This window comes from Paramormyrops kingsleyae, chromosome 1 (assembly GCF_048594095.1).
Source record: "Paramormyrops kingsleyae isolate MSU_618 chromosome 1, PKINGS_0.4, whole genome shotgun sequence".
Classification (NCBI taxonomy): Eukaryota; Metazoa; Chordata; class Actinopteri; order Osteoglossiformes; family Mormyridae; genus Paramormyrops; species Paramormyrops kingsleyae.
Window position 1 is genome coordinate 14,502,013 of NC_132797.1, and position 13,547 is coordinate 14,515,559.

General features: G+C 45.5%; 1 protein-coding gene across 5 annotated transcripts in view; it reads left to right on the plus strand.

Moving 5' to 3' along the window:
* The window catches only part of osbpl8 (oxysterol binding protein-like 8), a 70,228-nt gene that overhangs the window by 17,636 nt on the left and 39,045 nt on the right, over positions 1-13,547 (plus strand). Inside the window, exon 1 of one of the 5 annotated variants that reach the window (XM_023836787.2) lies at positions 3,122-3,226. The exons of 2 other annotated variants lie outside the window; for them this stretch is intronic. The gene's annotated coding sequence lies outside the window, so the exon portion shown is untranslated. 2 more of the 5 variants (XM_023836782.2, XM_023836781.2) reach the window with 2 other exon arrangements.

The window sequence follows — 13,547 nt, forward strand, 5'->3', positions numbered from 1 at the left end:
TGTCAGTACTAGCAGGAGATTGGCGGGAAATCATGCATATCGTTTTTGATCAGGAGCCATAATGTTGTCGTACCTGAATGAGCCACTCAAGTGGTTTACAAAGCCATAATCTAGAAACTTGCATTGCATTCTTCTTACATTGTGTTTCTTGATCAAGAATAATTAATCCATCCGTAGAGTGACCGGATAATCCATGTCAGGGAAAACAAAATACTTTCAAACTGAAAGGCTCCTGTGCTTGGCTAAAAGGTTCAGTTATTATTTTGCTTTGACTGGTTTGTTTTCTCGATTGGGAGACTTTTCACATTAACATTAGTGACACATGCATGGTTATAGGAGACTGACCAATCAGCACACAGCAAGAACTCAGTGCCTAAGTGAAATCCAGGTCCTTTTAATTGAAATGGTAGTTTATAAACACTGTGCTAGCTCAAAGTGTCCTCCCTGACATGGATTATCTGGTCACCCTATTCATCCATCAATCCTGTCCATGCAACCTAAGCCAGTACATGGTTGTTATGGGGGTTTGGAGTCTGTCCCCGGCAACATAGGGCAAAAGGTAGGGGGGGGGGTGAACCAACAGTGTCTTAGAACAGCTAATGTACATGATCATTTGTTGACTGTAATATTGTGTTTTCATGTTAATGCATTATTTGTAATAATTCCATTTCCTTCCACAATAGTTTTAGATGCATTGTGTTGAGCTTCTCTAAGCAACAAGCTGCCTTCTGCCTAGACTAACATGAACCACAGAAGACAAATGTTTCCAGCAGAGCTGTGAAACTGTCACATTGCATTAAAATAAAAATAATCTTGAGCATCACTGGCTTCTAAGTAACAATTTGTCAGCGAGTGAATGGTGTAGTAATTTTGGTGCTAGACTTGTGCCAAAAATTGCCTCTTTCTGCAGGACAACAAATTATCCTTGAGAAAATATCTTCGTCCATCTGTCCTCTGAAATTAACCTCGTTATGCAGATTAAGACGCGTCTGCAATAAACACTTATTAAAAATAACTCGAGCAGCAAGACACTCATTTTGAAAGTGATACTGCACATTCTTATTTGTGTTTAATCTTTTCCCTCATCTCTGTCTCAAGAATAACTCTTTCTCAAGGCTGTATTTGAAGCTTTAACTGTCTTGGTGGAATTTGCAAGATATTGGGGTCAGTTTTAAGGTGCATCGAGGCGACTTTATCCTGCTTGCAGCGTGGTGGTGACCTGTTGGAGTAAGCTGAAGGTAATGTCACCAGCCATGTTCTTGATGGCAGGTAATCACAGCTCTGACAGAAGATTGGGGCACAGGCTGCTTTCTCTCATGCTCAATCGGAACAGGCCTGTGTTCTCCATCTGCCCTCTGAGACATGGGTTGACACTGATACGCCTGCTGTAATTGCTGTATTAACATTAAGAATCAGTAACCTTGTCCACCTCGATCTCACAGACAGCAGTAGTTGGCACAGAAATGTCCTCCTGCAGACCAAAGACATGCAGTAAGGTTAATTGGTGTCTCCTAACTGCCCATTGTGTATATGTGTAGAACAGAATAGTTACACTTTATTAATAAGGGGAAATTCTGTTTTTTTTTTTGCCCCATCTTGCTCTCCATACAGTTGAGAGGAAGCTTGGGGTCACAGGGGAGGGGGAGCCGCCTTGCGGCACGCAGGGAGCTAGGGATTGAGGGCCTTACTCAGGGGCCCATAGACTTATGACTATTGTGTTGAGGTCAGGCTCAAACCAGCAAACATCTGATCAAAGTCCACTGAGCCACATGCCACCCCTTTGGGATGGCATGATGCCCTTTTCAGGGTGTGCCCCCCTGGGATGGGCTCCGAACCACCAAGACCTGAATAAGTAGGTGGAAGATGGATGAGTGGATGGATGGATGGATGGACTACTTGGCCTTGAATAATTGTTAGCATATAATGGAATGGAATAAAATGGTATAATTTGATAGTCAGACCTCTCACTGTCACAAATCACATAATCACATGATCAGGGTGAACATGGCTAAGTGGTGTTCGCAGGTCGCTTTCGCTGAGATTTTGTACGATGTAATGACACGTGTTCTGTGAGCCAATGGGGGCATCTCACAGGAAAACGTTTAAAAAGACTGGCTCTGCATCTTATCATGTTATCTCTTCAGTTGGGTGTGTGTGAGAATGTTCTGATCTTTACACTTGATTTGTTGTATGGGTGGGGGGTATAATACCACTGATTTATTTATGGGTCACAGTGGTTGCAGCCTTCATATAATATTCAGAAGACGATTTCTTGAAGTGAACACCTGCACTTGTCCATATATCTGAAATATTTCTGCTTTGGGCAGCACATTGCGAAATAGCATCGTGTGCTGGGCTGGTGCTTTGAATCCGGTCTCTACTCCATGTGTGTAGATGTTACACGTGTCTAGGGGTGCAGGAGTGGCTGGATCCACTGCAAGAAGCAAGGGCCCTTTAATATCTAAAACTGTATAATGTAATGGGGTCCTAAGGTGGCATTTTTTCAGGGGGCCCAGAATTAGTAGCTGTGCCCTGCGTGGGTTTCCTTCCGCAGTCTAAAGGCATTCAGAGTGCCTGTGTGTGCCTGTGATGGATTGGAATCCAGTGCAGGGTGTGCCCACCACCTTGTGCCCTATATTGCCTGGGGTAGGCCCTCCCGTCCCCCGCCCCCCGCAGCCCTGTCAATGATAAGTGCCTGGAAATTGTGTGGGTGAAAAATAAAATTACTCAGAACTGTCTGCTTTTTTATGTTTTTTGGGTGGTGTGTTTGCTGTGATGGGAAAGGAAATGAAAGGGCTCTATTTATTGGTGTGGAATGGGCAGTATCAAAAGATGTGTGTGTGTGTGTGTGTGTGTGTGTGTGTGTGTGAAACGATGAGAGCGAGGTAGAGAGAGGGCGAGGGGGGGGGAGGGAATGGCAAGAAAAAGAGCTGGAGCCTCTGCGAATAAACAGAGGAGGGAAATGTGAACAGGGGAGAGGGAATAACAGCGAGAGAGAGAGAGAGAGAGAGAGAGACGGGGGGGGAAGTGGATGAGTAAAGAGGAAAGAGAGCAGTAGGAGCACCGGGGAGGGAGGTGTGGGGCGCGTGTGAAGGAGGCGCGGCTCGTCGGGCTCCACAGTGGTCTGTCTGCCAGCGTCAGGCGCAGCGGCGCAGATCAGCGCGACGCCACGGCCCGGCAGCCTCCCCGGAGCATTTCCTGCGTCGCCCTTCTTTACGCCGCTGTGGTACGTATGTGTGGTGAAAGAAGCCAGACGCTCCTAACCGAAGGAACGATAAGGGTGCATCACGGCGACCCTGAGGAGGTCAGGTTAACCTCAGCCCACTGGGGTTTAAACGGTTAGGTTTGTAGCTTTTCTTGTGTCGATGTGACCTTTGGCGGTTTCTTGTTTTGGCTTTGCTTCCTGTACCTTATTTGTGGGATGCGTTGTGTGACAGATTCTGTTTGGATGCTGCTTTCTGACTTCCTTAAGTCGTAAGTTTTTGTTTGTGTGAGATTTGAAGTGGCAGATGAATCTTAGGGCCCTGATCGTCTTGGCATGAGCACCTGAGACCGGTCCATTCCCTGTAGTGGGGGGGGTCCGATTTCTCAGGACAAAACAATAGTACATAACTTGAGTGGTGGGGCCCCCTTCAGGAGCAAGATCTTCTGGGGTGGGGTGGCCGTTGGAAGGAGAAAGGCTCTTCTCCTCACCTTGTTCCCATGTGGACTCTTCCTGCAGAATTAATTCAGTGACAGGCGAGCAGATTGACATTTGTCTGTCTGTGGTGTTTCTGTGGGAGTTAAACAACATGCAGACTTCCTATGACTAACTGGGCCCTGCATGACAAGAATGAGCTTTGATAAATCTGACAGCTGGTTGTTGATCCATGAACCATCATTTCCATAAATAAGCTCCCTTTATTAGTTTATTGTTGGTGATTGCTGATGTCTTGTCTTGCATTAATTTCATAGTCTGTATGTCAATCAAACAAGTGGCAAGGGGACATTGGAGTGGGTTTGTTATTGTTGTTTTTTTCATGCTGCTAAACGTGATCATCGCGTTTTCACAATGTCTTTTTTGCTTGCTGAGGTATGTCTATCTCTTTTTACATTTATTTTTCTTGTATGTGACGTTGAGCATGTGCAGATGGTGAATTGACACATGGCATCATGGTTGATCTGTGTGAGGAGACAGTGGGCTTCTTTCTTCAGTGGAGGATTGAGGAGAACCTGAAGGGAGGAAGCATGGGTCTCCTACTCATGTTTGGATCCATCTCAGACCCTCAGAAAGAACGCTATCACTCCATGGGGGAAACGTGTCTTAGATAATGAAAGTATCTGAACTCAGTTTTCTCTCATATCCTGATCCTCAGGTCCACTTTTATGTCTTGTCTTCGTTCTCCCAAGATGTCATCCATGGTCCTGCGCCTGTCTGACCTTGCTCTTATCCATCTCGCTGTCTGACACTCCCCCGTTGTCACCAGCCGTTTTCTCTTCTCAGTGCAAAATGTCTACTTGGGGCTCAAATTTCTCCACTGCTGATAGGCAGTGCAGTACAGCAGACTTCTGATGTACTTATCTGGGCCTGACATTGTTGAGGACAATGGTGAATCATCTAATCTTTTGAAGGTCCCAAGCAAGAACAGCCGAAAGCAGATAGGGAATGGACAATCCATCAGTTGCCCTCTCATCAAGTGGCCTGCCCCCGCCAAATCGAGTAATCCTGTCATCTTGAAGCGTCATCCTGCAAGCGCTCAGTCATTTGGAGACACTTCAAAGAGTTCAATTAAATGCCATTTCTCTTCTTGGCTCTGTCTGCAGTTGAGCCCAAAGTTACAGCGAATTCCATGGTTCATTTATTCCACAACACATCCTAATGGTGCTTCTTTCTGTATTTGTTCAGCACCTTAACATCCACAAGCCATTTTGTTCTCTGAATGCCTTTTAAAGAGTTAATGTTGGTTTCCTTTTCTTCTGAGTCTGCAGTAACAGCTTGTCCGTTGTGCGGATGTTTTATTTTTGTTTCCTGTTTAAGGCTCCGTGCAGGCGATGCATCATTAGAACCTCCTCACATACTGTCACCTCACGCACCCCTGCACAGGACTGCTGCCCGAGGTCTGGTGGGTTCTGCAGTGTGTGCTCTTGTAGGTACAGAGTGTTGTGTGGTAAAGTTATGGGTCAATGCTTTAGATCTTTAGGTGGTTGGTGAAGTGGGTGGTATTCTGTTTCTCTAAAGGGGTAATTCCAGAGATTCTTCTTTAACGTCCACACTTTGAAAAATATTATCTACTGCTGTTTGGTAGACAAATTCAGTTAAAGTAGGCTACTTTGCTTTTTCTTGTGGAAGATCTGGAAACATCTACCATTCACAGAAATAACTAAATAAAAGTCTGATGAAATTGCATCAGATCAGAAGGTCGTGTAACCTGATTTAAACACCACAGGGGGGGGGGGGTCTCAATTATTTCTGTACAAGAGCTGCATTTAATGGTTCAAATTACACAGGAAAGGGACCTGGAGGGTGAGAACATGGGCGGAAAGTGGACTCAGAATAGAGCCTTCTGGCTTTTACCATTTATATGTCGCATTTGATGGGTCTGGCCCTATGCATTTCCCGTTGACTGCAGGCTAGCTACTGGAAACCCATGAACAACCCCCTGAGACTGTCCATAATCTCTCTTGGCTCAGTTTCTAAAGCTGTTGAGTAATGTAGAGTTGATGATGTCGTACATGATGTTCTGTGTTTGATTGCTTAATTTTTCTGAGCTACAGCTTTAGAGGTCCACAGGGTAGTGTAATTGAATTGAAAACCATTAGTTGAATATTTTTGTTCTAAAAGCATTTTCTGATATGAGGAGCAGTTTCTGGGTTTGTTCATATTGAGCTCTTGGCATGTAGAGGACACGCCCCACAATGCAGAGTGACAGAAGCAAGGGATTGTGGGATTGATTCAGTCAATAATGTACAGTCGGGGCACTCTTGGGCAGAGGTTCACTGATTTTTGTGTTGCCTGGAGGTATTTTAATACCACCAGTCTCAGCCCTTGTGTAACATTGCATTAAAAGTTGTTTGTTTCCTGTCATATGGGACTCGTCAGATCCAAATCAGGTTCTTAGAGTTACATTACATTGGATGTCACAGTCTTAAAATGCGTCGAGGCTGGGTTTGTTTGTAATAGAATAGAATAGAGAGTATTTATTCATATCAGGGGGAAATTGTTTTTTTGGCTACCCCATTTTGCTCCCCATGAGACTTATGCTGGTGAGAGCAAGCTTGGGGGGTCACAGTGCAAGGTCAGAGAACCCCCCCCCCCCCCCCCCGGAGCTTGGGGTTAAGGGCCTTGCTAAAGGGTCCAACAGTGACATCATTCTGTTGGCCTCAGGATTCAAATCAGCAAATTCATTTATTCCCAAAGCCTTCAGTCTATGTTCGAGTTTGTGGAGCTTCAAGCATTTTGTTATATATTATAGATTAAACCAAATTTCTGGGAGATTCGATAAATGCTTACTGATCGTTGTGCGGTGCGTCTGTTGCGGCCCTGTTTGAGATTCTCATGGTGTGGCTTGTCACATGTCTGGAAGCAGAGACACACTAACACTCTCTTAGGGAGGAATGGGGATCAGGGCCCCGTGACACTGGGACGCGAGGAAGGAAGATGGGGATGGGAGCGGAGATGGGTGGGGGAGGAAGGGTGAGGAATGTCAGAGTCAGCAGGGGAGGGGGGGGGTCTTAAAAAAGAAATAAAGGTAAATTTGTGTTAGGTTACGGAAAAACCTTAGAGTGGGCTGGGTCTAGCGAAATATATCTCTATATATATCTCATGATATTATAGATATATATATATATATAATATATATATATACACACACACACACACACACACATAGACACACACACACTCCATAAGGATTACCTTAATTAATAAGGGTTTCTTAGGATTAACTGGGTAAAGGAAACAAAGTATGTGACCCCCCCCCAGGTCACTCAACTCACCCCCTCAGGATGGATGGATGGTTGGATGGATGGATGGATGTAGAGAAGCCCTCCCTCTTCTCCCTTTATCATTATTTACAGTCTAGAATAGAAACATACATCCCCCCGGTTAGTTTTGACTATGTTAAACTTGTGTGCAAAGCAGTAGCCTCCATTCAAATGCAGCCAGGTCGTTAGATCACAGAAGTTCAGTCAGTGTTAAAGAGCTAAAAGTGAGTCACAGAAGACATTTTTGTAGTGTTCACATCGAGAAGTTTAATCAGATTTAGTTGTTTCTGGTTTCTCTGGCAACGCAACAGACCTTGACGAATGACGTTATTGATACAAAATGTACTCAGCAGAACTATTCAAGGAAATAGATACAGAATATCGTGTGTGTGTGTTGTTAGTGTAAATTATACTTTTTAAAAGCATAGATTACCTAAATACAGTTTAAAGACAGAGGGTATGGATAGCAAAAATTAATATTTTTACAATGCAAAAAAATAATAATTTGGTGAGGAGCTGTTGTGGAGGGCGGCAGGTTATACATGTGGCTCCTGCGAATTTCTCTCAGAAATGTTATACGACGCTGTCTGCTCTGTTCATTCATGATGTGCCAGACTGGCCTGGCTGCTTCAGAGCGGAGCTCATGCTCCTTGGATCTGGTGGCGGCGGGAAAGCCATCGCACCTCTGTGTAAGTGCGAGGAACCGCAGCCCAGTAAGCGGCTCGCCACCGTAGAGCCCGGTGGTTGCGGCTCGGATTAACTGGCAGCACGGGGGGTTACAGAGCTGTCGGCCCTGGCAGCTGTGCCTGAACAAAGGAGACACCCCCCCTCCTCCCAAGCCGCAAGTCAACAAATTTTACTGAGTGCCCCTTTTTTGATCACTGGTAACTTAATTATAAAATTAACTGAGAACCGTCATTACCTACCCACCAGTGGGCAAATTTTATCAAGTGCCCCTTTATGGTCACTCAGACCCCTCCCTATTTTCAGTGAGGGGGACCCCCCCACTCAGGCACCCCCCGAAAAGCCTCTGCATGACCCTGGGCCCTGGTCACCATTACTAACGCACTGTGTGAGGGAACCCCGATGAAAGGCACCCACAATCCTTTGGGTGTCCCCAGAGCCTCCACAGTGGTGAACCCTGAGGATGCTGCAGTCTCCTAGCGACCAGAGACCTGGAGACAGGAAGTCCCGCCTGTGGTACATGGCTCAGCTACCATGCCCCCTGTCTCTGGAACACCCCCTGCCCCCCTGCTCTGATGGCAAAAAACATGGAATCTGCAGAAGTAACGTATAAATGCAGTGTTACTGTCTTATTGTACATGTTACAGGCTTGCCTCAGGAAACACGCTGCAGTTTCTCAACATCAAAGGGGAGATTAGAGGGGAATTTCAAGGAGAAGCTCGTGTCACTGATAATGACCATCAGCTACCAGGAGGCCTTTCCCCTCCCGTCACGGGTCTCCTCAGATCTTTTCGGACACTACAGACTCGCACTTTTGTGGAAGATGTGAATTTACCATCTGTTATAGAACTTACTCTGTGATTGAATACTTACACTGCTATAGAATTGTTCAGAGTAACTGGGAGGTGAAAAAAATAAACATGTGAGAAGGTGCGTTTGGTAAGCGCTTAGCTTATGGTTCGGGTGGGACGTCGGCCTCCCTGTTTCCTTCTGTCACGCTCTGACTGAATTAATTTACAAAAGCACTGGGAGTTTAGCTGTGGCATGGAGCCTTGCAGTCGCGAGCAGATGGACCAGACCTGCCTCTCCGATCGACTGCTTCCCCCCGATTGATTTTGTGTAACAGAATCTCTAGAGGACTGATCCTTTTTTGACTCATTTATCTGCCTCATTCTCTGGTTGTGCGGTTTTGATTCCAGCTGTGCTGTGGATTCCAGCTGTGTAGATCTGCAGTGGGCTGTGCTGGGCACGGCTGTGCTCTGCACATGGCCTCATCTGAGGGAGAATGACCATTTTTATTCTTAGTCTTGATTGCGGTGTTGGTCTAGCTGCCTGAGTAAATCACTGGAAAGTATGACACCCACATACACACCTATTTTAGTTTACCCACCGTTTTCTTTAAAAGGTGTTAAAAACAATTTGCTGTCAGGCTCATTGGTAAAAATAGCAGCCTTCACTCAGTGCACTGTCCCCAGCTGTGAAGAGAGTGGCAGTAATTGAGCTTCTGCAGTTTGAGATTTGGGGTGGATGTTGGGTTAGGTCACTGAGGTCTCCGTCTGGCGCGGACGGCAGCCCTTAAAACAGGATGATGTTTCCTCTGTTCGGAGAAATCAGGCTAAAGCAACAGTGGGTGGGATTATTGTCTCCTTTCAGTCACAGGCTAGATTAACCTATGTCCTATTGGTCGATTCTCTTGTCTCCCATTGGGCTGAAGTCTGAAGTTTTGAAACACAAAACCCGCCCACTGCTCCCAAAACTACTTCATGGTGCTCCTGTCCCCATCTTCTGCTTAACATTTAGTAGGGATGTGCTGATACAGGTCCGATACAGTACTCATGTACTCGTACTCATGTACTCGTACTCATGTACTCGTACTCATGTATTCGTACTCATGTACTCGTACTCATGTACTCGTACTCATGACAATGTGCTGATGCCAATACATAATGACGTATCAGCGATATCATTAACAAGCAAAATACTGTGAATGAGATGAATGTGGGGGCGGCATGGTGGTGCATTGGTTAGCACTGTTGCTTCGCACCTCTGGTGCCTGGGTTCGAGTCTCCGCCTGGATCACATGTGTGTGGAGTTTGCATGTTCTCCCCGTGTCGTCGCGGGGTATCCTCCAGGTAACAACGAAATCCAAAGCATAGCAGACTGCGCACTGCGCTCTGCTGAACTATCAAGAGGAAGTAACATTAGTAATCTTATAAAACATCTAAAAGCAAAATCAGCAGCAACACTCACAACCAAGCATGCAGCAAACATTAGCACAGAGAGTGAAAATGTCAAAAGATAAACCTTGTGCAGTGAAAATAATGGAAGCTCTTACCCAGTATTGATCAGGCACAGTGCTGTAATAGTGGCATGCAGACAGTGCGGTACTTTCTGAGATGGTATGAAGTATAAAAAGTTTAGGAACCACTGCTTTCGAGGTTTTAGAGTGACATGTTTTTAAATCATAATTAACCATTGTTTTCCACAGAGACTAAGGGTGTCCTCACACTAGGCGATCTGTACCGTGCCAGAGCACGTTTGACCCTCAAAGTCCAGTTGATTTGATGAGTGTGGTCGCTCCGTACCGTGTTTGCTTGAAGAGGTGGGCCTGGGCACTTTTCTCGCTTGGTGCTATGGTACCCTAATATTTTAAGATTTAAATATTGCATATTGTTTTTTTGACATTACGCAGCCCTGATTGGTATCAGTATTGGTGAGTACCAGAAAGAGAGCATCAATACTTGCACTCGATCTGAAAAGTTGGCTTTTCAACACCTTTTTAAAGAAAATATGTTGACTTACTGCTTTACATCTGTGTTTACTACTAGAGTCTCCCTGCCCACACACGTAGGAAGGTGCAGCTGCTCAGGACCAATCTGATGCACCCAGCGAGGGGGAAGCAGGCGTCTTTATCACGCGTGACGCGCTCGGCCGACCAAGCGTGAAAGTGGCTAACCGCTACATATTGGCACGTTCGCTAATGGCCTCGTCTGCAGGCATGAAACCACATGACGACACAGGGAGAACATGCAGATCCCACACACATGAAGCCATGGCAGAGACTCAGGGGTGTGAGGTAAACAGTGCTAACCACTGCACCCCCATGCCACCCCATTAACATACCTTTGTATTAAAATTAAGTTGTGCCCCCCCCACCCCCAAATATCAAATTCTTTCTGATGCCATTGAGTGCAGAACCCTTGAATAGATTTTAAATCATCAGAATGACAGATGGTACCTTAAGATACGGTAGAGCCTAAGTGGTTCAGGTTGAGGAGATTAAACAGTGCTGCTGTCATTCATAAAGCTAAAACTGAGCTACTTCTTTAAGATAATCTGCTGTATAAGTGTCAAAATACAAAGTATGTAAGCCGGTTTAAGGGTGAAGGGGGGGGGTGAAGTTTTCAGTGGAACTCAGAGCCTCCACCTCTCGTGGTGGGTGGAGCAGAATGTCATTTCTGGCTGTAGTTATGCAGCACAGCTAATCCGTTGCCTTTTAAGATTTATTACTATTATTAACAAAGCAAATGAGCAACCTACCTTGTAGCCTTAAACTACCAGTCGTTATGTCGACAGAAGGCACTCAAACACCCATAAGAACCACACAGCTTGTCAACGTACTGTCACTGAATCTTTGGGGGGGGGGAGGGGGGCACATGCAATGTCCTCATTGGCCCTTTTCGATGCCAATCATTCCACGGTCTTGCTTCTCACTTCCATTAATCCAAATTCTTCACCCAGATGGATTAAAGCTCACATCCAAGTTAGATTTGCCTTCTTTTTCTGTTTTTGTGGGCATGGCAGAGTACCTCTAATGGCGCATTTCTAAGAACCGAGCCGCATTGTGACAGAGCCGCACCTGCGCTGCCATGGGCCTGCTTACTATCAGGGCTAAAAGCCTGACCAGATCGAGCTGGTTGCATCACCACCATCTGATTAGTCTTAATGCAGAGAGGGGCCGGTATTCAACGTCGATATGCATGGATTATCTGAAAGAAAAAAGGACATATTATATAAATTATTCATTATTTGTAGTATCTCACATGATGTATTGATGCATTCCTTACCACACCTAGTTACAAAGTACATAAGTAAGCAAGTACGCAAAGTATGCAAGTTCTGTGAACAGCTGAACGAAATAGATTCGTAATGCAAATTCTCTGCTAGCATAAGACGGAGACGCTCACAGGAATTAGCACATAGTAAATCATGATGTACAACGTTTGAACAGTAAGGAAGTACATCACTGTTGCCGTCCAAACCCAGCAACGCCTTTACCAAGCCGCCCCTTCTGCAGTGGAAAACTGGAGCCAGCTGGAACTGTGCTGTAACTGAACTCTCTTCACAGTACGGCTCGGGTACAGCTCGATTACTGTATGCCAGTGGAAAAGCACCATTAAGGATTCAACCCACCCTCATCGGCAACATGTCCCACTCCCAACTAGGCCCCCACCGCTCGTTACTCCTAGGGTAGAAGCAACAGATAAGTACAAAATAGTATAACTTCCTTCTTAGTCCTGCATGCTCTGGAATATGCTGCTATTTTTATGTATTCCACATTGCCTTGTGGCATTTTTTGTGTGAGGTGTTTCTGATTTAGCTATTTTTACACGGGCATTTATAAATGTTAATATCTCGTGTCCATGGTAATGAGGGCATTTCCTGTTCTAAGTGGTGATTCTTTTCTGTGACACCAACTCCTTGCCTGATACTGTTTTGCAGAAACGCATCAGCACTCAGCCTCCTCTGGCTCTGAATGTGCGGGGAGGGGGGGAGGTGGTGCGGGGTGGGGGTTAGGAGATGCAGCATGGAATAAAATACCTTTGTTGTCATTGTACAGCTGAAATCAAGTACAACATGGTTCAGTTTTCAGGAATGCCATCTCTCTGTCCTGTGAAACAAACTCATATTTCCAGGTGACAGTGAAGCTTGGAGCCATACCACAGGGTCAGCTAGTTTATCCAGTTTTGGGAATTATGGGCCTTACGCAAAAGCCCAATAGTGATATGGCTATTTTATCAGCCATGGGATGTGAACCGGCAACCTTCCGGTCAGTGTCACAATAGAAGTCAGACTCCTGTCCCGTTTTACCAACCCTACAGTCTCCTGTCTCCATCTTCTGACTGGCTCTGTAAGGCCACTGTCATATCGGCTCACCACGGAAAAGCTCTGTGCACGACACTAGGCTGGACTGAGGACACATGACCTCACCACGCCGTACTGCTGCTGGGTCTGGGCCCTCCGGACGCCGTAGCCAGGTGTTTGGCCTGAACCAGCGCAGTTAATGTTCCGCTGGCTGAAACGGCAGTAAAAGGTACGTAACACTGGTTCAGAACCGAGACAGAGCATACCATCGATCGCCTTCACCTGACGCTGTGTCCAGAGCAAAGAACCACATTTCAGTGGCTGTCCCCATGGATCTAGCTGGACGTCCCTAGGTAAATATTTACTGCTGGTTTTACTCCTGGTCTCTCTGGGGGTTTGGATGGTTGCTAATGTGACAGTCACAGGAGCGGGGTGGGTGAGACCATAAACAGAAGTGCTGCGTTTGCACCCGAGATAGGGCTGTCCCTCTGTGTGCAGATCTGTAGCCATGGAAACGCAATAGGGGCATCCCTGACGGAAACAGTGAGTCTCTGACGGTAAGAGTGGATCATGGATCATGGAAATAAGCTTTATAAGCGTAGACATAAATGAAAAATGCTTTGAAAAAATATATAATCTGAAGATTATTAGATTTTCATGACTAGAATAAGTTTTGTATCCAGAATTACTTTTATAATACGGGCCACAGAACTTTGAAGGCACATAAATTAAGGAAAAATGGGAATAATTCATCCAGTTCAAACTCAGTGATTAATTTGATTTTATAGATGCTATGATTTTAATTTCTGCTTTTA